The 21823-nt window shown below is 48.2% G+C and overlaps 1 protein-coding gene and 1 long non-coding RNA gene across 3 annotated transcripts in view; one reads left to right on the top strand and one right to left on the bottom strand.

Moving 5' to 3' along the window:
• The window catches only part of STARD13 (StAR related lipid transfer domain containing 13), a 375055-nt gene that overhangs the window by 26385 nt on the left and 326847 nt on the right, over positions 1-21823 (top strand). The gene's annotated exons all lie outside the window — the stretch shown is intronic.
• LOC137162827 (uncharacterized) lies at positions 1853-9204 on the bottom strand. Of its 2 annotated transcripts, none has more exons than XR_010922514.1 (3): positions 9079-9204; positions 3073-3159; positions 1853-2325 (listed from the first exon to the last, which is right to left on the bottom strand). It is a non-coding gene; the product is annotated as an uncharacterized lncRNA (long non-coding RNA). The 2 variants fall into 2 exon arrangements; XR_010922513.1 differs by lacking the exon at positions 9079-9204 and adding an exon at positions 6577-6826.

The raw sequence follows: 21823 nt of genomic DNA, 5'->3' as shown, positions 1-21823 counted from the left end.
CTCCTTAGGTAACCCATTCCAGTGCTTCACCACCCTCCTAGTGAAAAACTTTTTCCTAATATCCAACCTGGACCTCCCCCACTGCAACTTGACATCATTTCTCCTTGTTCTGTCACCTGTTACCATTGAGAACAGACTAGCTCCATCCTCCCTGGAACTCTCTTTCAGGTAGTTAAAGGCTGCTATCAAATGCCCCCTCATTTTTCTCTTCTGCAGACTAAACAAACTAATTCCCTCAGCCTGTCCTCATAAGTCTTGTGCTCCAGCCTCCTAATCATTTTTTTTGCCCTCCGCTGGACTCTCTCCAACTTGTCCACATCCTTTCGGTGGGGGGGGGGCCAAAACTGGACACAATACCCCAAATGCGGCCACACCAATGCCAAATAGAGGGAAATAATCACTTCCCTCGATACGCTGGCAATGCTCCTACTAATGCAGCCCAATATGCTATTAGCCTTCTTGGCAACCAAGGCACGCTGCTGACTCATATCCAGCTTCTTATCCACTGTAACCCCCATGTCCTTTTCTGCAGAACTGCTGCCTAGCCCGTCGGTCCCCAGTCTGTAGCGGTGCATGGGATTCTTCCGTCCTAAGTGCAGGACTCTGCACTTGTCCTTGTTGAACCTCATCAGATATCTTTTGGCCCAATCCTCCAATTTGTCTAGGTCACTCTGTATCCTATCCCTACCTTCCAGGGTATCTACCACTCCCCCTAGCTTAGTGTCTTCATGCTGAGGGTGCAATCTACCCCATCCTCCAGATCATTAATGAAGATGTTGAACAAAACTGGCACCAGGACCGACCCCTGGGGCACTCCGCTTGTGACTGGCTGCCAGCTAGACATGAAGCCATTGATCACTACCCGTTGAGCCTGATGATCTAGCCAGCTCTCTATCCATTTTATAGTCCATTCATCCAACCCATACTTCTTTAACTTGCTGATAAGAATACTGTGGGAGACTGTATCAAAAGCTTTGCTAAAGTCAAGGTATATCACGTCCACTGCTTTCCCCACATCCATAGATCCAGTCACCTCTTCATAGAAGGCAATCAGGTTGGTCAGGCATGACTTGCCCTTGGTGAATCCATGTTGACTGTTCCTGATCACCTTCCTCTCTTCCAAGTGCCTTAAAATGGATTCCGTGAGGACCTGCTCCATGATTTTTCCAGGGATTGAAGTGAGGCTGACTGATCTGTAGTTCCCTGGATCCTCTTTCTTCTGGAACCCATGGAGTCTTCCTCCAACCACAGGTTCACAAGGATACTCCCTTTCTGGAGCCTCACTGCTATGGACATTGGCAGCCGCTCACCCAGCACCAAACCTAGATGGAGACTCAGACTAAGAGGATGCCCTTACAGAGACCCAGAGAAGGCTATGTCGACCAGGGAGGGCGACCCTATTCCTCCGCCTCTATCAGCCTCATCCTCCTCATCACCAGACAAAGCCGTGGTAAGACCCTCCACCACTGTCCCACTTGATGATTTCAAGGCTCATCAGCAGTTACTGAAACGGGTGGCAGCGAACCGGAGGCGTAAGGTTGAGGAACTGGAGAGAGCCCATGGATGACCTGTTTGGCATCCTGGCAGCGGCAGCCCCATCTAGGGTGGCCCTCCCTGTTCACAAGGGAATGGTGAAACTTGCGAAGAACCTGTGGTAGATCCCAGCCACTCTACCCCCTATGTCCAAGCAGGCAGAGAAGAAATATGTTCCTATGAAGGAGTTCAAATAGCTTTACACCCACCCCTCCCCAGGGTTGTTGGTGGTAACAGCTGCCAGAAAAGGGATAGGCAGGGACAGGCAGGTTTCACCCCGAAAAATGAGGATGCAAAAAAGTTAGAACTTTTTTGGACATAAGGTTTATTCCATGGCTAGTTTGCAGCTGCGCATATCTAACCAACAAGCCCTGTTGTGTAAATATAATTATAACATCTGGTAGTCATAGGAAAAGTTTTCAGACTTCCTGCCACAGGCATCCAACCAGATCAAGGCCATTCTGGAAGAAGGTCAGGCAGTGGCAAGAGCCTACCTACAGGCAGCCTCGGATGAGTCTGACTTGGCAACCAGAACCACACATCCGCTCTGTCAGTGAGAAGGGCATCATGGCTTCAATTGTCTGGTCTCTCATCGAAAGTCCAACAATCCATCCAGGGCCTCCCTTTCGATGGTGCAGTCCTGTTTGCAGCTCAGATTAACTTTAGACTGCACAGGATGAAAAATTCCAGGGCTATGTTGCATTCCGTAGCACTTTACACCCCTTAATCAACTAGGTGGCATTTCAGGCCTCAGCAGTTACAGAGATTCAGGAGCCAGCCGAGAGGAGACCCCTACAGGAGAAAGAACAGGGGTCATAAAAGACACCAGAGCCAATCGCTGGCCATGGCCCTGCTGGTCAAGTTCCAGCCGCTACAACCCTGGGGGCAAACAGAACTTTTGAAAATACTTCTGAGGGTGACCTACTAGCCATTACCCAGGATCCAGACTCCCTCCTATTTTCATGCTGCCTTACCGCTTTCCTCCTGGCAATGGCTGCTATAACATTGGACTGCTGGGTTCTAAATACAGTAGCAGCCGAGTACATCCTTCAGTTCATCTTGCTCCCACCTTCTCCATCCCTTTTCAGGGAGCCTTCTCACGAGTGATTTCTCACCCAGGAGGTACAGGCACTCTTGTGAGCAGGTGCCATGGAAAGGTTCCTCAAGAACTGAAGGGAAGAGAGTTTTATTCCCCTTACTTTCTAATCCAGAAGGCAAAAGGAGGCTTGAGACCAATCCTAGACCTGCAAGGCCTAAACATATATCTTAAGAAGTTGAAGTTCCTCATGATCACTCTAGCCTCCATCATTCCCTGCCTGGATACAGGTGACTAGTATGCTGCCCTCGATATAAAGGACGCCTATTTCCATATTTCTATCTGCCCAGGCCACAGGAGGTTCCTATGTTTCGTGGTTGGAAAGCGACACTATCAGTTCATGGTGCTCTCTTTCGACCCATCAACCATGTCACACATGTTCACCAAGTGCATAGTGGTGGTGGCTGCCTAGCAGGCAGCGGGGCATACAAGTCTTTCCCTACCTGGATGACTGGCTCATCAAGGGCCGCTCCAGGATGCAAGTCCAGCGCAGCATTGAGGTCGTTCGGGCCACCTGCCAAACGCTAGGCCTGTTAATAAACGAGCAAAAATCAACACTCATACCAGTCCAGAGAATAGAATTTATCAACGTGATCCTGGATTCTACACAGGCCACAGTGTTTTTACCGAAAGCCAGATTCCTGGCCATGTCAAAACTTATAGCCCAAGTATCAACCCAACCTCTCACCACTGAGAGTATGCCTCAGTCTATTGGGTCACATGGCAGCTTGCACCTATGTAGTCCAGTACACCAGACTGCACCTCACACTTTTGCAAATGTGGCTGGCATCAGTGTATCCCCAATCCAGACATCATCTGGACACAGTCACTATGGTTCCGACACAGATACTTACCTCTTATCGTAGTGGACAAGGCCCCGGCATGTGCTCAGAGGAGTACCTTTCACAGCCCCACATCCAACGTTATCATTGGTTTCAGTTGCCTTGGAATTAGGATGGGGAGCTCACCAGGGTTCCCTCGGACTCAGGGCTTTTGGACCAGAGACAAGCTAACTTTGCATATCAATGTCAGGGAGCTCAGGGCAATTTGACTGGCCTGCAAAGGGTTCCTGCTCCAGTTCATCAGCAGGGTGGTTCAGGTACTCACATACAATATGGCCTTGATGTATTATATCAACAGACAACAGGGGGCCATATCCCCAGCTCTTTGTCAAGAGGTACTATGTCTCTAGAGTTTCCACGTGAGTCAGAAATTCACCTGGAAGCTATGCACCACCCAGGTATCAGAAACACATTAGCCTCAGCAGAATCTTTTGTTCTTACCACGAGTGGTCGTTGCACCTGGAAGTAGCCAGGTTCATCTTCCAGGGGTGGGGCACTCCCCTAGTGGATCTACTCACCACCAGGTGGAACAAGATTGTTGCCTGCAGGGGTGCAAGGATAGCTCACTATTGGACACTTTTCTAAATCATCCATCTAAACTGTCTTGGATTACCTGCTCCATCTAAAACAAGATTTGGCCTTGTTGTCAATTAAGGTACACTTAGTGGCCATATTGGCCTTTCATTTCTCTGTACAGGGTAGAAAGGTCTTTTCGCCTGAGATGACAGCCAGATTCTTCAAGGGCCTAGAAAGGCTCTTTCTGTCAGTGCGGGACCCAATACTCCAGTGGGATCTGAACCTTGTGTTCTCTAGGCTGACGGGCCCGCTCTTTGAGACTCCAGCTTCCTGCTCTCTCCTACATCTGTCCTGGAAAATGGCTTTCGTGGTGGCTTTGATCAAGGCTTTGACCTCTGAACCCCGTTAAAGAGTTTTCCCAAAATTCCAGCAACGAGAGGTGACTCCACATCCTTGATGTGAGGAGGGCTCTAGCATTCTACGTCAATAGGACTAAACATTTGGTAGATCCACGCAACTCCTTGTTGTGGTTCCAAATGGATGAAAGGGCTGCTGGTGTCATCGCAGAGAATTTCATCCTGGATCACCGCCTGGATCCGAGCATGCGATGAACAAGTGGGAGTTACGCCTCTGGCCTCCTTGACGGCCTACTCAACAAGAGCACAGGCATCATCAGCAGCCTTCCTGGCTCAGGTTCCAATCCAGGACAGCTGCAGAGCTGCAACCTGGTCTTCAGTGCATACTTTCGCATCCCACTATGCCATTATGCAGCAGGCCTGGGACAATGCTGGCTTTGGCAGAGCAGTGTTGCAATCAGCACATCTGTAAACTCCAGCCCACCTTCAGAATGGACATGAGCAAGCACTTGAAGAAGAAAGAATGGCTACTTACCTTTGTAACTGTTGTCCTTCAAGATGTGTTGCTCATGTCCAGTCCACAACCCACTCTCCTTCCCCTCTGTCAGAGTTCCAGCAAGAAGGAACTGAGAGGGAGGGGAATCGGCAGCGCCCTATACACTGGTGCATTCACACACTGTTGCAGAGGTGCTAGAGCCAGCTCTACAGATACCACTAGGGGAAAAATTTCTGACACCGGTGCATGTGGCGCACACACACTGTTCAGTGAGTTTTCAGTCTAAGACTTTTATGGTATAGGTCCACGGACCACAAGTTGAATTTCCAGACAGGTTCACACTGCCATTCAATATTTTTAAGGAATCCGCAAGTGAAAAAATGTTAAAAACTAGGACAAACCTCTATACTAGCTCCCCATCACATGCCTATGTGGTCACATCTCCTTCCATTACAAAGCTGGGGGAAGGTTAGCCACTAGCTGACCCAGAGGCAGCAACTCAGAGCCCTCTTTCCTGGACAGGGCATTTGCTACCATATTCCCCTCTTCCGCTTATAAAGAAACTTGTTTTGTCACCTTTGCCAGTTGACAGTCTCCAGGACACAATATCAGAGCATATCTGTATTTTCACTGAATTGTTACAAACATTGCACAGTGACATTAATAACCAGTGTCTTATTAGATTTCAAACAATACATTTATTATGTGTCATCTTTTAAGTCTCATGACACCAGTATGTAAGGTGCAGTATGTCAGGCCTGCTGAGTTGCTGACAGCCTGACACGGTGTAGTGAACCACAAACGGGTCTCCATGTCACAGGCCCTAAGAACAACCTGGCAGCGGCTTCTGCTCCCTTTGGGCAGGGTAAATGTGTTGGCAGTTTCCTACTTCTATGTCCCCCACCCAGAGGCAGCTCCTCGCTGCTGCTTCGCTGCAGGGAATCCTCATTGGTCCATGTCACCGAGGTGGCCCTTCCCTGATTCCTTCTCTCCCCCCTCCCTTGCCGCTCGCCCTCTCCCCAGGCCAGAAGGCTCCTCCCTGCCGCGTGCTCCCCTCTCGCCCCGCACACAGCCTAGGGCCGGGGGCTCCTCGCTGCCGCGCGCCCCCCGGGGCCGGGGGCTCCTTCCGCGCCCCACACACAAAGCCGCGGAGCTCCTGCCGCGCTCCCCCCGCCAGGGCCGCGGCGAGGCAGGACTCCTCCCTGCGGCCGCGGCGCGGTTCTTTTCCGGAACGTTAGGTCGCGCTCTAGGGCCGCAGACGCAGCTGCTGTCTCACGAGACAGACCACCCGGTGGCGCTGCATCCCCGCGAGCCAGCAGCCCTACACCCCTCCCCTTCTAACACATGACATCACAAGATGCGCGCGCACACCGACGCGACCGGAAGAGAACCCGGAAGCCTGAGAATAAGAAGCGCGCGCGCACTGCGGGGCGCTGGCCCAAGAAGGCGGGGCCTTGGCCCACCCTTCCTCCAGTCGGAGGGCCTGTCAGTCACCGTATGTAAAGCCGAAAACGCCTTTCCAGGGCGGCAGCGAGCTTGAGCCGCGCTTTCAGGCTGCGCACGCGCGCTACACTGGAACCAAATGGCTGTTCGTTAGTTATTGTTTGCGGGCGGGTGGCCGGACGCACGCGCGGAGGATCCGTTAGAAGGAGATCATTGTCGAACGCGCCTGGGCCGGGGAAGTGTAGGGCCAGGGCCAGGCAGGGTTCTGTTCGGTCCCTTCCCGCCCTTTTTTACCTGGCCAGCGCCCAAGGCTGTGGAATCAGGAGGAGAGAAGCCGTTAGAGGCTGGCTTGTCCCTTGTCTCCCCAGCTCCTGTGCCTGGCTGCTAATGGGATGGGGCGGGGTTGGTTCTGTCCCGCCTGTGCTAAACGGCGCGGGGAGGGCTGGAGCTGCCCTGGCCTGTGCTAAAGTGGGGGGGAGGGGAGGTTTTGGAACTGCCCTGGCCTGTGCTAACGTCCCCACCTTGTTTTGTCCCAGGCCTGTAACCAAACAGAAATCCCAGCCCATCTATTTCACCCAAAGCCCTTTACTCCAGTCAATCTGCCGGCCAAGGGGCCTCGGCTGCTCTGGTCTCCCAGGACATTTCACAACAGAGCTGCCCCATGGCAGATACCTGTTAGGGATTCACATGGTAAGGAACAGGCTCCCTATATGTTCATACACACCCACTCATCGATAGCTACCGCAGGCAAAAAATACTCCTAGCTGACCACATCCCTCTCCTGTAAGTTGGGCACTGGGAACTGTGGTATTCATGTGCGAGTGTCAGGCTAATTGCAAGCACAAGCTTTTGTGTTCATTGCACATGGAGTAGTGATTTTACTGGTTAGAGCACAGACTTCTAGTGACATGCCCCTGTGTTCTAGCTATAACACAGACTCAGGGTTTGATCATGGGCCTCTTAAATCTCAGGTCAGGTCTGTGGCATGGAAATAATTCCTGTATGTGAGGCTTAATTAAATTGTTAGTAAAGCTCACTGAGATCCTCAGACTGAAAGTGCTCTAGAAGTGCAATGTATCATTCTAATGCCTGTCTGCTGCTTCTTTTATATGATTTTTAGTGGTAGGACTAAAAGGAAAATGTTGTTGGTTGTCACTTAATATAAATTGATATAATAATCAAATGGCACTGCTAGGTCTGAGTCCTGTTGCTTTTTAATAAAATCAATTTTCAATGAGTGTCTGTTTATCTGCAAAACATCTTATGTCAATAAAAGTAATTGTTTGCAGTGTTGTAGGCATTGTTGGTCCTGAGATATTAGAGGGAGAAAGAAAGTGAGGTAATATCTTGTACTGAACCAACTTCTCTTGGTGAGAGAGAGAGAGAGCTTTCAAGCCACACAAGGCTCTTCTGTGTAGATTAAAAGCTTGTCTCTCTCACCAGCAAAAGTTGGTCCAGTAAAAGATATTGTCTCACCTATCTGGTCTCTCTAATAAAAGTAATTGTTATTTGAAAGCCTGTGCTTTGAATTTAGTTTAAGTAATGTTTATGTGTGTGAGATAAATGCATATAATTTAGTTGATTCATCACCTTTATTTTGATGCAGTTATACTTAGGTGTTACAATACAGTGTAGGGCCAGTGTTACGCTAGGTCAGCCTCACTGACTTCAGTGGAATTATACTGGTGTAACAGGAGAATTCAGCCCATAACATGTAAGGTTAACCTGAACTCTCTCTTCCCCTAGATCTTTTTAACAGTAATTTCTTTTATAACTTTGTTAAATACTTTGTTGCCACAGCACTTTTCCATTTTAATAATGTCAAATAAATCTGAGATGTCCTAACAATTACAATTATGTATATTTAAGAATATGGTGAAAACCTGGTGTAATTATTATATGAATTGATGGGTAATTATATTTTATTAACTGAGTTGTATTGTTGTACTTTTGTGGTCGTAAAAACTTCGAGACTTAAGAATATGTAATATATTGTTCAACTTTCTTTCATGTGAATTGAAAGGTATCAGTAGATATTTAATTCAAATATCTAGATCTATTCCAATGTATATTTGAACAATCCCGAATCCCTTAAGTCCCTTCTTAGATGTTTACTGCATGTAATTCAGACTCAGACAACTTCAAGGCCTTACATGATCTCGCCTATACCAGCATATTTTTTCTCTCTCTCTGACATCCCTTTCTGCTTTCCCAGTCCTCTTCCGTTAGATCTCCTCTGTAGCACTTGAAACAGTGTCCTAATTCTTTTCTGTCAAACATTCTTTCCTCCTTCATAGCCCTCCCTCAACCTCAAGAATTATTTGCACTATTTTACCAGTATTACACCAGAAGGGGCTGCATATAGCATGCAACCGCCAGCCATAATGCCTCAGCTTGTTGTCCCGACAGGTAAATGATGATCCCCCAGAGTCAATAATGAATCAATTGAAAAGTTAAGGATTTTATTAAAACAACAGGAATATAAAAACTAGATTACTTTTTACTTATACAGTTGGAGGAAGGGGGAGGGGGGCTGTTGCTTTCAGAGCAAGTTTAAAACAGAAACTAAAAGAGAGGGTTAGCAACGGGGGGGGGGGCAGCTGTTGCTTTCAGAGCAAGTTTAAAACAAACTAAAAGAGAGAGAGGGTTAGCAACGGGGGGGGGGGGGCTGTTGCTTTCAGAGCAAGTTTAAAACAGAAACTAAAAGAGAGAGAAGGTTAGCAACGGGCGGGTGGCTGTTGCTTTCGGAGCAAGTTTAAAACAGAAAGTAAAAGAGAGAGAGGGTTAGGATCTTACCAGTCTCAGAAGGAAGAGTTGCAACATGACACCCAGAAGCTAAACAGCAACACAGAGCAGGCTTACACGTTCACGCTCGGAGTCCGGAGCGGGAGAGAAAGAGACAGGCCAGCTGATGGGTCTGGCAGACGGTGAGTTCTCTCGCTGGAGCCTGGGGCGTGCCCCGGCTTTATACTAATGGCTTCAGGTGACTGTGGTTACTCCTGATTGGAGGGGAGACATTTGAACCAGGGCAAACCTTTGGCTGGGTGGTGAGCCGACCAGCGAGGCTGTGCTACAGGTCAGGTAGACAGCTGCTCTCAATAAGGTCAATAAGGTCAGTTCAGGAGGAGTGAGCTAATGGCCTAATAAGGTCAGGTCGAGGTTTTACTGATGCACCAGGTGGGTAGGTGGGGGCGAGAGGTGGACATATCAGGTACTGTGTTGCAACATGCCCCTGTGGCCAGCCCGAGCACCCACCGGTCACAGCTACACCACAGACCCCACGAGGCCAGGTGAACAGAGGGAAGAGGGGAGGAGTCCGAGCACGAAGCGATTAACCGACTTAAACAATACAGAAATGGGCTCAGGGTTTGCAGATCTTCCTCCACTGGGAGGGGAGTATACTTAACTTGCAAAGGTAAAGCAGCAACGGTTTTAGAAATAATATGTTTGACGAGGGAAATATCGACAATAAGGGCAAGTAACTTAAACAATGCAAGGATTAACCAATGCTTGAGTGAGGCAGCCCACTACCCAAGTCCCAATGAGGTGAGGCTGGTTTGCCACCAGTCCCAGCGTTCGTGATCTTCCCGGACCTGCGTGGACAAAGACGTGAGGTCACTGATGACGTGGGTCAGGTTGTTCCACCCGGGCTTGAGGCGCAGACAGCATCGGCCAGCAAAACGAGGATCTAAATCTTCCAAGGCTAGGCAAAAGTCCTTTTGCAATAGAGTTTGTAACATAAGGCGATTTTGTTCAGCGTAGTCTCCAAGAATGGTGAGGGAGGTTTCAGTTTGAGAAAAACCTTGAGCTGTGAGGTTAGTGAGACGTTCCAAAGATGAGGAAAGAGCGTTAATTTGTTCCATGGTTAGGGCATAGCTGCGGGGGTTGAACTGAACATACCCCCAGAAAAAGGAATCAACAGCAGATGAAAACTGGGTCCACCCTGATTGCTCCTGGGCGTGAGTGTCACGCTTAGTGAAGGGCCGAACAGGCGGGGGAGGGTGATGATAGAGGCCCCCTCCTGTGATTTGTAACTGCCTCATGGCACAGATTCCCGAACAACGGGTGGGGAGACGGGAACGGGCAATGTTGTCCCCACAAACAAAGACTGATCCGGTGGGTAGGGCAAGGGAGGAAGGGGGGCTAGGGGGAAGGAACTGTACTAGAGTGAGGTTCCATCGCTGTGAAAAGAGGGGATCCCAAAGGGGCAGCCAAGTTAAGGCTGTGAGTACCAGAGCTGGAGGGGGGACACGGTATGGGTGGCCATCAGAGGGGAAACCCCTTATCCAGTAGGGGGGGTGTAAAAGATTAAAACTTAGGGATGAGGGGGATTTTTTGGGTTCCAGGAGAAAAGCCGACTGAGACGATTAAAACCTTTTTACAGAGGGAGCAACAAGAGTTAGGGCCTTGAACGACAAATTATACTGGAGAGTAGAACTAGCTACCGGGGCGGGGGGGGGGGGGGGGGGGAAGTAGTAGGAAGGAACAACTGGAATAGGAACCAAGGGAATGGGACGGGGGGCTACCCAAAAAAAACTACACACAAAGCGCTGGGAAAAAGGGAGCTAAAAGAGACAGGAGCCAAATGGTTGGGAGGGGGGGGTGACCCACAGGTAAAGTCACGAGCAAAGGAGGAAGCATTACAGTATAAATGGGACATATGGTTGATCAAATTAAAAGGAAAAAAATGCCACTGGAAGGGAGGGCCACCACGCAGGGCCATGGGAGCCGAGCAGACGATGCACTTATGGTCGGAGGGCACATGGGAAAGATTCCCAGCCAAAACTTCCTGCTGGACATAAGCTTCTTCCCAGTCCCAGAGGGGATTTTGAAGAGGGCTCAGACCTCTGGCAACGACGGTGGCACCAATACATATCTGGAAAAGAAAAATGGACAATGTGGCTTGGATGCCCCCGCGCCGGGCGTTCACTGCGAACGAACATTTAACCAATTATGATGAACTAATTGCGTAGTGGGGGTGTCCACCAAGAGAACCCGATATGTATTGGGGTAAATCCCGGAACGTTCTATGGTCCCGGGGACCGGATCACAAGTACCTGAGGCGTTGGGCTCTAGGACCCAGACGGCTTGTCCCGGGGAATAGACCGGTTTCCATGGGTCCCGTGGCAGGGGGGTGATATGTGGCCACCGGGAGTAGGCTTGATTCATGGAAATAAGAGCCTGCGGGAGATGGCGCTCCCAGCCTTTGTAATCTCCCCCCGTCAAGGGCGGACCGGAGGAGGGATTTAAGGGTGCTGATTTTATGTTCGACCACCCCGTTGCTTTCAGGGTGATACTTAAGGTGGACATATAGGTTTGCCCCCCACGAGGCAACGAGTGCCTCAAGGCCCTTGCTGGTAAAGGGGGGTCCCCCGTCGGTTTGTACTTCTGTGGGGAGTCCCCATGTAGCCGCCAGGAGGGTGAGGGAGGCAGCAACCGTTTTTGCAGTGGTGACTTTTAGTGGCTGGCACCACACTTGGCAGGTCCCCAGATCTACAACTACGACCCCCTTGGGGTGAGATTTGGACCTGGGCAAGGGCCCTATTAAATCTACTTGCCAGGTGGAGCCAGGGGCAAAATGTTCGGGGCGAAAAGCCCCTCGCTCAAATCGTGGCTGGTTCATGGTTCGAGCTCGGTTGCAGCTGAGGCAGGCCTGCGCACTGTGGATACACTGTGCAAGGGACACATCTGAGGACCGTTGCCCGTGGCCCGTGAGAACGTTATACATGGCCCAAGGGGGAAGGTGCCCCCATTCAGTGTGCAACCACTGTGCAAAGGTATTAGGGGTGGGGGTATCGCGTGTAATGTTGGCCGCGACTGCGAGGGGGAACACATATTCTCGCAGGCGTAGATCGAACTTGGAGTGCAGGGGGTTAGAGTCAGGCCGGTGGGAGGGGCAATGGGTGACAAACCAAGAGCACTTTGTATTCGCAGACAGGTTTACGATTTCCTCCGAAATAGAAGCATGGGCCATGGGCTCGCCCTCCCCCGTGAGTATGGCCAGACAATAACTGGAGTCAACCCCCAGAACTACCCGACTGGTTCGGTGAAACTGAGACAGGTGCTGGGCGGCAAGGTGGACCCCGGTGGCCTCAGCTAATTGAGCCGAGGCCGGGGGGGGCAGAGGTTCTGCTTGGAACGTGGAGCATTTGGAGCACAACATGCCCGCCCTAGGGGTGGGGGACGTGCCCCCGTCAGAAACGATCCATGGGTCAAAGCCACTTTCTTCAGCCAGCGGTGCAGAGGCGAGCTGCTGGGTGGGGATGGATTTAAAGGCCCAGCTACGAAATGCCTCTTGGACCGTGTAGACAAGTTTTTCCCAGGTGTTAGAGGCCCCTCCTGAACTGAGGGGCTGGAGTAAATGTGAGCCAGGGGATAAGACCAACATGGGGTCCCTGCAAGTGTCCTGGGGAGAGCTTGGCCCATTCTTTAGCAGCCTGCACTGTCAGGAGCGCTTTACCCACGGCCCCGTAGCGGTGTTCCGGACCGTAGAGTTTGTGTGACCAATTGGATATGGCCTGGCCGTTTTGTACTACAGTATACCCAATGTGGGTTTCCCAGACGAAAACGTCTATACGGAGGGGGACGTTAGGGTCCCGTCGGGCCAAGGTGGGGCGAGAGTGGAACCAGGTGACAAAGTCCTGGAGGGCGTCGGCCGCCTCAGGGGTCCACAAGGGTGCCCCTTTCGGTGGGTTATGCACTGCTGCAGAAGGGCTAAGCCAGGTACCAAAGAGGCTGGAAAAAACTGGCGGTGGTAATTGAGAGTACCCAGAATTTGCTGGACGTGTTGCTTGGTAGTGGGGACTTGATTAACCCAGGCAGAGAGAGACACTGGGACCATGTGGCCTATGTTATGTTCTTGGACTTGGAGTCCTAGGTAACAATACGAGGTGGAGGGGACGGGGTCGCTTTTTTCGGTATTAACATCCCACCCATTCATGGCTAGCTGATCGAGGGTAGCCTGGGTGGTTTGTAGGACGAGCCCATACTCGGGCCCACAAATGAGAATATCATCCACGTAATGGATGAGCTGGACCCCGGAGCGGGAAGGGGGGGGGGGGGGGGCTAGGACCTTTTCCAGTGTTCTCCTTAACGCTTCTGTGGCGCAGGCTGCGGAAATTTTGTACCCCTGGGGACAGACTCGCCAGCGGTATTGTGCCCCTTCAAATGCGAAGTTGAGCACTCCCTTTTGGTCTCGGATAGGGATCTGATAAAACATGTGTTTGAGATCCAGGGTGCACCCCCAGCGGTTATTGCTATTGGCTAGAACACACTCGATTTGAGGGATCGCCCACTGGGCCGTGAAGGCCAGTGCTTGGATACGAAGGTTGGCCTGTCTGTTAGCACCACGACCAAGGGTGTCGCTGGCTAAGCCCAAGTTTTCGCAGAAGGAGGGTCCCCTTACCCCAGTGGTAGAGGCCCGCAGGACCAGAAGAATATAACAGTCAGAATGTGCTTCGAAAACAAACTGATTTATTAAAGGGGGAAACAGGGTCACATGTAAACTAGGATGGGGCAGGGATCCAATCAGGTAAGTGTCTCTTTGATTTTAAACCACGCTCACGCTCTTGCTTCACCGGGCTGGCGATGTCTTCTCCCGTCTACTCGTCTGCTTCTCGTCCTGGTTTTCCTCGTCTTCTTCTCGTCCTCGATATTATCCTACCCGCTCCTACAACCAGATCTACCTCCCGCGATGATATCAAAACCTAACACACATCAAACAGACCCACCACGCAGAACCGAACACTCTCACACGCGCACACACAGAGAACCGTTGGTTAGGTCTTCTATATGATCTCCGAAGACTCTGAGATCCAATCAGAGTGCGGGATTTTCCCGCCTCAGAGGACCTTTGCACACGGCCCCCAAGGACTCTGCACACGGCCCTTAGATTATACACACGGCCCTCTAATGTTGTATGGACGACCTGATTGGTCCTTGTCTAATACATATTTAAATTCAACTGCCACCTGGGCTGAACTTTTAACCCCACCTAAGTGGATTCTCTATTGACTAATATAAAAAGATAACCGAACTATATACAAGGGAGAGGGGCAGTATGGGGTCTAAGACCCACAGGTCACATGTCGGTAATCGATTACCATGCGAAACTTGTCAGGGGCGTGGGGCTTGGGGACCCCCCACGCGCTGGACAAGTAAATACTTGCACTGGTGCGTTCAATTTTGTTTTGGTCCAGAAGCGTGACAAGGAGCTGGCGGATTGCTGGCTGTCCTTTGGGGGGGGTGGGGATGGCCTGAAACCGCCATGACGTGGGAGTCGTTAACTGAGGGGAGTGGGGCTGTGTGTCGAGCGTTGTTGTTACGGGCAGGACGCTACACACAGTATTTGCTAAGTTAAATGTCCGGATCTCGTCGACCCCAAGGAGACTTTGGTCGCCTAGAAGGGCCTTAATAACGACCGTGTGATCTTTGTGGGTGAGCTTGACCCGAACAAGGGGGCGTGATTCTGTGCTATTAAGCCCCTGGACATAGAAGGTTGTTTTAGTGGGCACATGTGGCACTTGGGCTTTAATGATCGACACTTGTGTCCCCGTGTCCAACAGGAATGAGATCGGTTGCCCACTGGCAGTGTAGAGGGTGGCATACGGCCGAGTGTCGTGTGGGAGGGTTCTGTGGTTGGCTAGACACCCGGCTGTGGCCCGTTTTTTGCCTGCTCTTCTGACTGCGTGGCGTACTCCGTCCATCCCAACCTAAGGGCTAGGGCTTTTTGTTGTTCGTCGGACAGTTTACGAATTGCTTCCTTAGTGAGGTTTTGATTAAGGAGGAACTCGAACATGGCCCGTTCGGCCTTAGTGTGTTCAGGGAATCGTGACTTGCCGGGCGAGATGGGGGGGGGGGGGGGGGGGGGGGGGGGGGGCTTTGGTTCTGCCACCAATGCCTGTCTGGAGGTCGGGGGCGGGGGGCACTTAACACGGTCCACGGCCTCGTATAATTGGCTGATAGGGCGCCCATTATATCCCCGCAACCATAACACGGTGCCGGTGTCTGCTAGATTACACCCCTCCAAGGCCCTGTCTATTGCCCCTTCATCGATGGGGATTAGAGTGATGTCGGTAATGTGCAGGAATGGAATAGGTGATGCCTGCTGTGCTTGGGTTAGGCCTATGGGGTGCGTTTGGGGGTTCCATACCGTGGCAGAAGCCCCGGCTATAACGTAGATTAGTTGTTGCGGGGTTTTTATGCTGCCTTCTGGGATATGTGTACCACACCATGTGTGACAAAGATGTAGAAGGGCTACCACTGGGGTGCACAGTGCCCAAACGGTGTTGGAGGTAATGTGGTGTCCTGGGAATCCGCGGGACCAACTAGCGGTCCGGGCTATGGCGGTTCCTTCGGCGTGGTCAACCCAGTCTTGCCCATTTTCTAGCATAAGGCGCCCCAGCCACACTAGTGGTGGTTCGTCTGGTCCGCGAGCCGTCTCGCGGAGGAAATCTTTTAATTCGGCTTTGGTTCAGGTACAGGCCTCAGTAATCTGAGTGGTTACACCCTGTGCGTCGGTCTTACTGCACGTGACTACCACCGGCAGTACCTCGACCACAGGAGCTGGGGCCGAGGGGCAGGGCTTGTCTGGTAACGGCGGGTATAACTATGGGACTTCGGACTCGGGGAATTGGGGATTGAGTGGCGGGTTCTCATATGGTGGGGGTTTGGGGGTATTGGGGGTCGGGTCCTTTATGGGGGTTATTTCAGGTACAACTTGGGGCGGGGAAGGGTTATCCGTGGATGGGGGGGTAGTGTGGAGCGCAGTCGTAAGGGCTCCGTGAACTATGGTCAATTTGTCTAAGGTTTGCCCCAAGGTACGATAAAGCACTGAGACTATGTCCTTAGGCTTGTAAACATCTGGTCACAGTTTTTTGGGTTTCTTAACGTCCTCCATGGCCGCAATTAACTGTACCAGGAGGGCGTGCCCGGGGGACCTGGGGTAGACTCGGGGACTCGGGTTCAATTTGGGTAGGCTGCCCACGCTCGATTTTATTACTTGGGAACAATGTGCCCAGAGCTTTTCAGGGTCGGAGTCGGCTGCTCTTTCTCCCGCGGAAGAGCAGTGGGGGTGGAGGCTGCTATCAGCGGGCATGGCCCGCAAGGTCGAGTGAGCGTACATAAGACACCCGGCGTCCGCCACCGTCAGGGGACCGGTGTAGGACCGGCAGTCTTGTCCCCGTCTGATGGAACACACCCATTCAATGATGTCGGGTTGGCTTTTACTTGTGAGGAGGTGATATTGGAGGTGTTTAAATTGGTTTTCCTCACTCCCCCCTCCTGTGGCATTACGCCACGGGCACACATAACTGTGGGGGGCCAAATTGGGGGGGCTGTTGCTTTCGGAGCAAGTTTAAAACAGAAACTATAAGAGAGAAAGGGTTAGCAATGGGGGGGGGCGGCTGTTGCTTTCAGAGCAAGTTTAAAACAGAAACTAAAAGAGAGAGAAGGTTAGCAACGGGGGGGGGGGGGGGGGGGCGCGGTTGCTTTAGGCGCAAGTTTAAAACAGAAAGTAAAAGAGAGAGAGGGTTAGGATCTTACCAGTCTCAGAAGGAAGAGTTGTAACATGACACCCAGAAGCTAAACAGCAACACAGAGCAGGCTTACACGTTCGCGTTCGCGCTTGGAGTCCAGAGCGGGAGAGAAAGAGACAGGCCAGCTGATGGGTCTGGCAGACGGTGAGTTCTCTCGCTGGAGCCTGGGGCATGCCCCGGCTTTATACTAATGGCTTCAGGTGACCATGGTTACTCCTGATTGGAGGGGAGACATTTGAACCAGGGCAAACCTTTGGCTGGGTGGTGAGCCGACCAGCGAGGAAATTGCCTAATAAGGTCAGTTTCAGGAGGAGTGAGCTAATGGCCTAATAAGGTCAGGTCGAGGTTTTACTGATGCACCAGGTGGGTAGGTGGGGGCGAGAGGTGGACATATCAGGTACTGTGTTGCAACACTTGTGAACACATTAGCTCTTGTTCGTGGTTTGCTGATCACTGGTGAGGAGATTACCAAAGAAAAATATCTCTTCCATTGCTAGTGCTCATTGGAGACATGGAACCCAATGCTCCACTTAGTTACACCTATAGAAAATGGCATAAGAGAATGAAGACTTCAGTCCCTTTAACTTTATCATTAGGTAAATATAAAAAGTCATGACTAATCGTTTGTTCCAAGTTCACACTGGTTGTATTTGCTGACCTGCATCGGCAGCAAAGCAATAAAACTAGAGCTCCACATTTGTCATTTAGCTGCATGAGTAAAGCATTCATAAATAGTAAATATAGTGAACATCTGTCTAATAGTGCTGTACGGACTTCAATGGTACATTGTGTTGATATTTTCATTTAACAATATGGGGCTTTTTAAACTCTAAACCACTGTCTCTTCCTACTTGATTTGCAAAGATTTTTGTCAAATTCATTGAAATTTTGAGGCTAATCTTCAAGCTCTGCTTCACTAACTAATCAGTTGTCTGGCACTATAATCTTGTGCTTCCACTTTTTGTTTTATGCAAAACTGACCATACAGAGTCTTCCTATTCCTCTGTTGTATTATAATTGATTTCATCAAGATGATTGCAAATATCAGATACTCCTTCTGGTATTCACCAGGAAGATCTTTTTCAGGTCTGAGTTCTTGTGATATTTTTGGTTTGCTGTGGTCTGAGACTATATCGAGAGCTTTGTTGTATTTTTTTAAAGGACTTTGTCACTAACATCCCCCAGTTTTGCGAACGATGACCAGTTGTATGAGCATTCCTGTGGCCCAGGAATCCTTGCAGGAAAATACCCCTCTGTAAATGGGAGTATAGTATTAAATTGTATTTGATAGTGCTCATGATGAGAAAGTTACCATTTTGCTGTAGTCCGTAATTTTTGATGGAGTGAAGCATAACTAGTGCAGTCTGGTACATTCATGAGCAGTAAAACATTTTGGCATTTTTGGTCACTAATTCTGATATTCAAAACAATTTTTCTCTTGAAGATAGTGCTACGAGAGGTATGAACGTGCAAAACTCAGAAGTTTGAGTGTGGAGTAGGTGTGGATGGGATGTGAAAAGCAGAGAATTCAATTGTTCAAAGTTGAAGGAAATAGTGGAATAGATAACACCGAAGGGGCACTGGTTCTGAGGCAGCTGAAGATGGGATAACCAAAGAGGATAATTCATATGCTGAACAGGAACAGATATCATTTAAGACAATTTGTCTGGATGTTTGGATGCCAATTCCATAGCACGTGTTGACAATGCAGACTTGTCAGACAGCCAATTTGTGAAATTCAGTGTTGCCTGGTATAATTGTTTGTTAGAAGGTGAGAATGTTTTGTTGTAGGCAATGTGAACTGAAGAAAAATATTTTTTTTATAAATTTGTTAGAGCAAACCAAACCTTCAATTTTCTGTTTAAAAAAATTTTAAAAACCCACATTTCCAATCAATGTCATTTTTAAAATGAAAAATTCCTTCTCCAAAATGTTTTCTTTTTAAAAATCACACTGTAACAGAGTTCTCATTTATAGATTACTGCTCTTTAAAGGGTCTGTGGTGACATGCCAATGTTTGAAAAGCTCTGCTTAGTACAGAGAGAACACTTCTTGTGGAACTGAGACAGAAGCAATGGGGGAGTTCTTAAAGAGATATGGAACTCAGGGACTGGGCTTCCCCTGTCCCTCCTTTCATGTAGTGCTGGTGTCCATAACGCAGCCCTCAAAACCTATATGTGAACTGCAAATTAAGGACCAGATTTACCACTGCACTTCTCTGGTGATGCCAGGCAGCTATACCTGCCTTCATTGGCTAGTATTCTATTGCTGTCCTGCATGGCTCTGGTGTGCATTTGCCTTTAAAAGTTCAAATAAAAGAAAAGATTTAAGATTGATATTACATATTTTCAAATCCTAATATTACATGGTAACATGCTCTTTGTGTTTCTTGTTATTTCTCAGTTATGAAATTTTTGATCATTTAAAAAAAGGAAATTTTAAGATATAAAACTACATTAAGATTGCATTGAGGTTGAGTATGTATAAGTAATTTAAAATGAATAATTAATAATTTAAAATTACAGGAATGTTGTAATTATCACTAAAGTAAGCATTACAAACCTAAGGTTACAGTTTACTCTAAACATGTTAGGTTCCAGAAATGCACAGTTAAGGAACCCCAAAAAGGTGAACTCTAGCCTGTAGAGACATCATGGGGGCGAAAGGGGGGCAAAAACCCCCAATGTAATGTACCTTTAAAATCAGTTAAATCTGATCTGGGGCCACAAACACCAAAATGCCTTAATCATAATTATATGCTTATGCATGATGTCATTACAAGAGACCTGATTTAGAGAACTATGTAGTTCAGGGAACAAAACATCCTTAGAAACATATGCGCAAAGGAAAAAGTGGTTGGCCAGCCAGGAAAAACACATATTCATACTCACATTCAGGTGTGTTTAGGGAGGGATCACATTACTGAAAGTAGGTTACTTTTCTCTCAATATAAAAGTATTTTTCTGTTAAAGTTAAACTTAAAAAAACTAGGTTAATCTTTAGTATTTTTAATTTGGGGATAGGGCTTGGATTGCAGCAGTACTACTGGTACAAATGTCCCCTCCCCACTGTATTTGGGTCTAATAGTATCTGAATCACATTTATGTTTGTTTTTGAAAGATTTGGTCAAAATAGATTATCTCAGATATTTACCAAACACTTTACATACTGTATCACAGAAGAGCCAAAGACTATGTATTTTAATTTCTATGCTGGGCCCTCCCTTAATATGTGCCTATGGTCACTAGAAGATATACATATCAGAAAAAACAATAGAGGTTATAGCATTTTGTAATGAGCATGTCACAGAGAAAGATTAAAAGATTGATAGGGTATTTGGTTAAATGAGTCACCTAGCTATGTACTCCCGTTTGGCTTTACTCTTTCTATTAGGCAGGAATAATGTGGTGGCTGCCGAATAGTACTCTCACTAGTGCAGGATTGGATTCCTTTATCTTCAGCCTGATGAGTAGCCTGATGTTCCAATTTCAGAATTGAATAACTTCCAAAATACCGTGCACACTCTTAAATTCCAAAATCACCAGTGATTGCTGAAATCTATGAATAGTCATGAATTGAAGTTTGTAAGTCTCTTGCGGAGATATGACAAACATTTTATAATCAGAGAAGATGCTGACATTTTTACTCTGGTATTTTCAAATGGGCTTCGACAATTCACCTTACATTTAGAAACAAATATCTGTGCTGAGCCTTCTCTTTCTCACATACTCACACTCCCCTACACACCTTATCTTGTATACACATTTCTAGTCTGAAAAGACACAATTTTTGCTACCCTTTAAAATTATCGAGGAAGTATTTACAGATACTGTATACAGAACTGAAAAGTTGTTACAGTCTCACCTGCAGCCTTAACTATAGAGAAGTTTACCTTAATTGCTTTGGCATAATATGTACATAGTCATCCCTTTTGGAGGAGAATGCTACACAATAGTTATTACACTTAAAGGTAAGTAGCTAATGTAACTGTGTTTAATGCATAAAAGTTCCCTTTAGAAATCTGTTGTGCTCAATATGGAAGGTGTATATAAAACCATTTTGAGCATAAGAGAATGCGTTGTAGTCCCGATTACTTAGAAGAAGATTATAAAACATCCTCTGGGGGTAAAACTGCTGCTACTCATTGCAGGGTTAGGTTATATCTTTACACAGAACTGCCTTTGAGAATCTGGAGAATGCGTGAGTGAAACAAAAGGCAAATGTGGTATTGAGTCACTGGAATACTTTCCATAAGTCATTTATGTGGGATTTTCTCCATAGATCAGAGAAAATTTGCCCTTGAATATTTGTTTATATATATGTATATGTAAAAATAAAATATACATACACATAGAATATGGCAATGGTGTTTTTGATCTAGAGTTCAGTAATTCATTTTTAGTGAAAGACTATAGTTATCTTTGGCTGTCCATTGTACTTGATGACTGTGGAGGAGGGAAATTTAGTACGTGTTAGCACAGCGAGTCCAACATTTGAAATAAAGCCTCTGTGACGGTTTTGGCAGGAGAAATTGGAGAGCTGCTTGATATTATACTGTTGAAGATGGTGCTATTGATACACTACCTCTCTATGTGTGTCAACTGCCTGGATAGAATCATACATTACAAATCTCCATTTACATTACAAATCTCCATTACAAATCTCCATTTACAAATCTAGCAACTTCTTCCCAGTTCTCTGTTAATATTTGCTTTCTTCATGTTACATCTCAAAATGTCCTTGTAGCGCAGCTTTTGCCCTCCTCTATCACGTTTCCCTTCCTTAAGTTCTCCATAGAGGAGAATCTTTGGGAGCTGACGATCCGACATATGGACAGCACAACCTGTCCATCTCAGCTGCTGTAAGTGCCTCAACACTGGGCATGCCAGCTCTTCTCAGCTCTGTCTCAGTTGCAGGCTTGTAAGCTTTTTGATGTGTCACCTACACAGGGTTATTGTTTCTATAGAATACAGAAGTGCACCACAGCACAATAGATTTTCATCTTA

This window comes from Emydura macquarii, unplaced genomic scaffold (assembly GCF_026122565.2).
Source record: "Emydura macquarii macquarii isolate MOO-44397 ecotype Brisbane River unplaced genomic scaffold, CSIRO-AGI_Emac_v2 contig_2473, whole genome shotgun sequence".
NCBI lineage: Eukaryota > Metazoa > Chordata > Testudines > Chelidae > Emydura > Emydura macquarii.
This window is presented reverse-complemented; position numbering and strand designations above follow the sequence as displayed.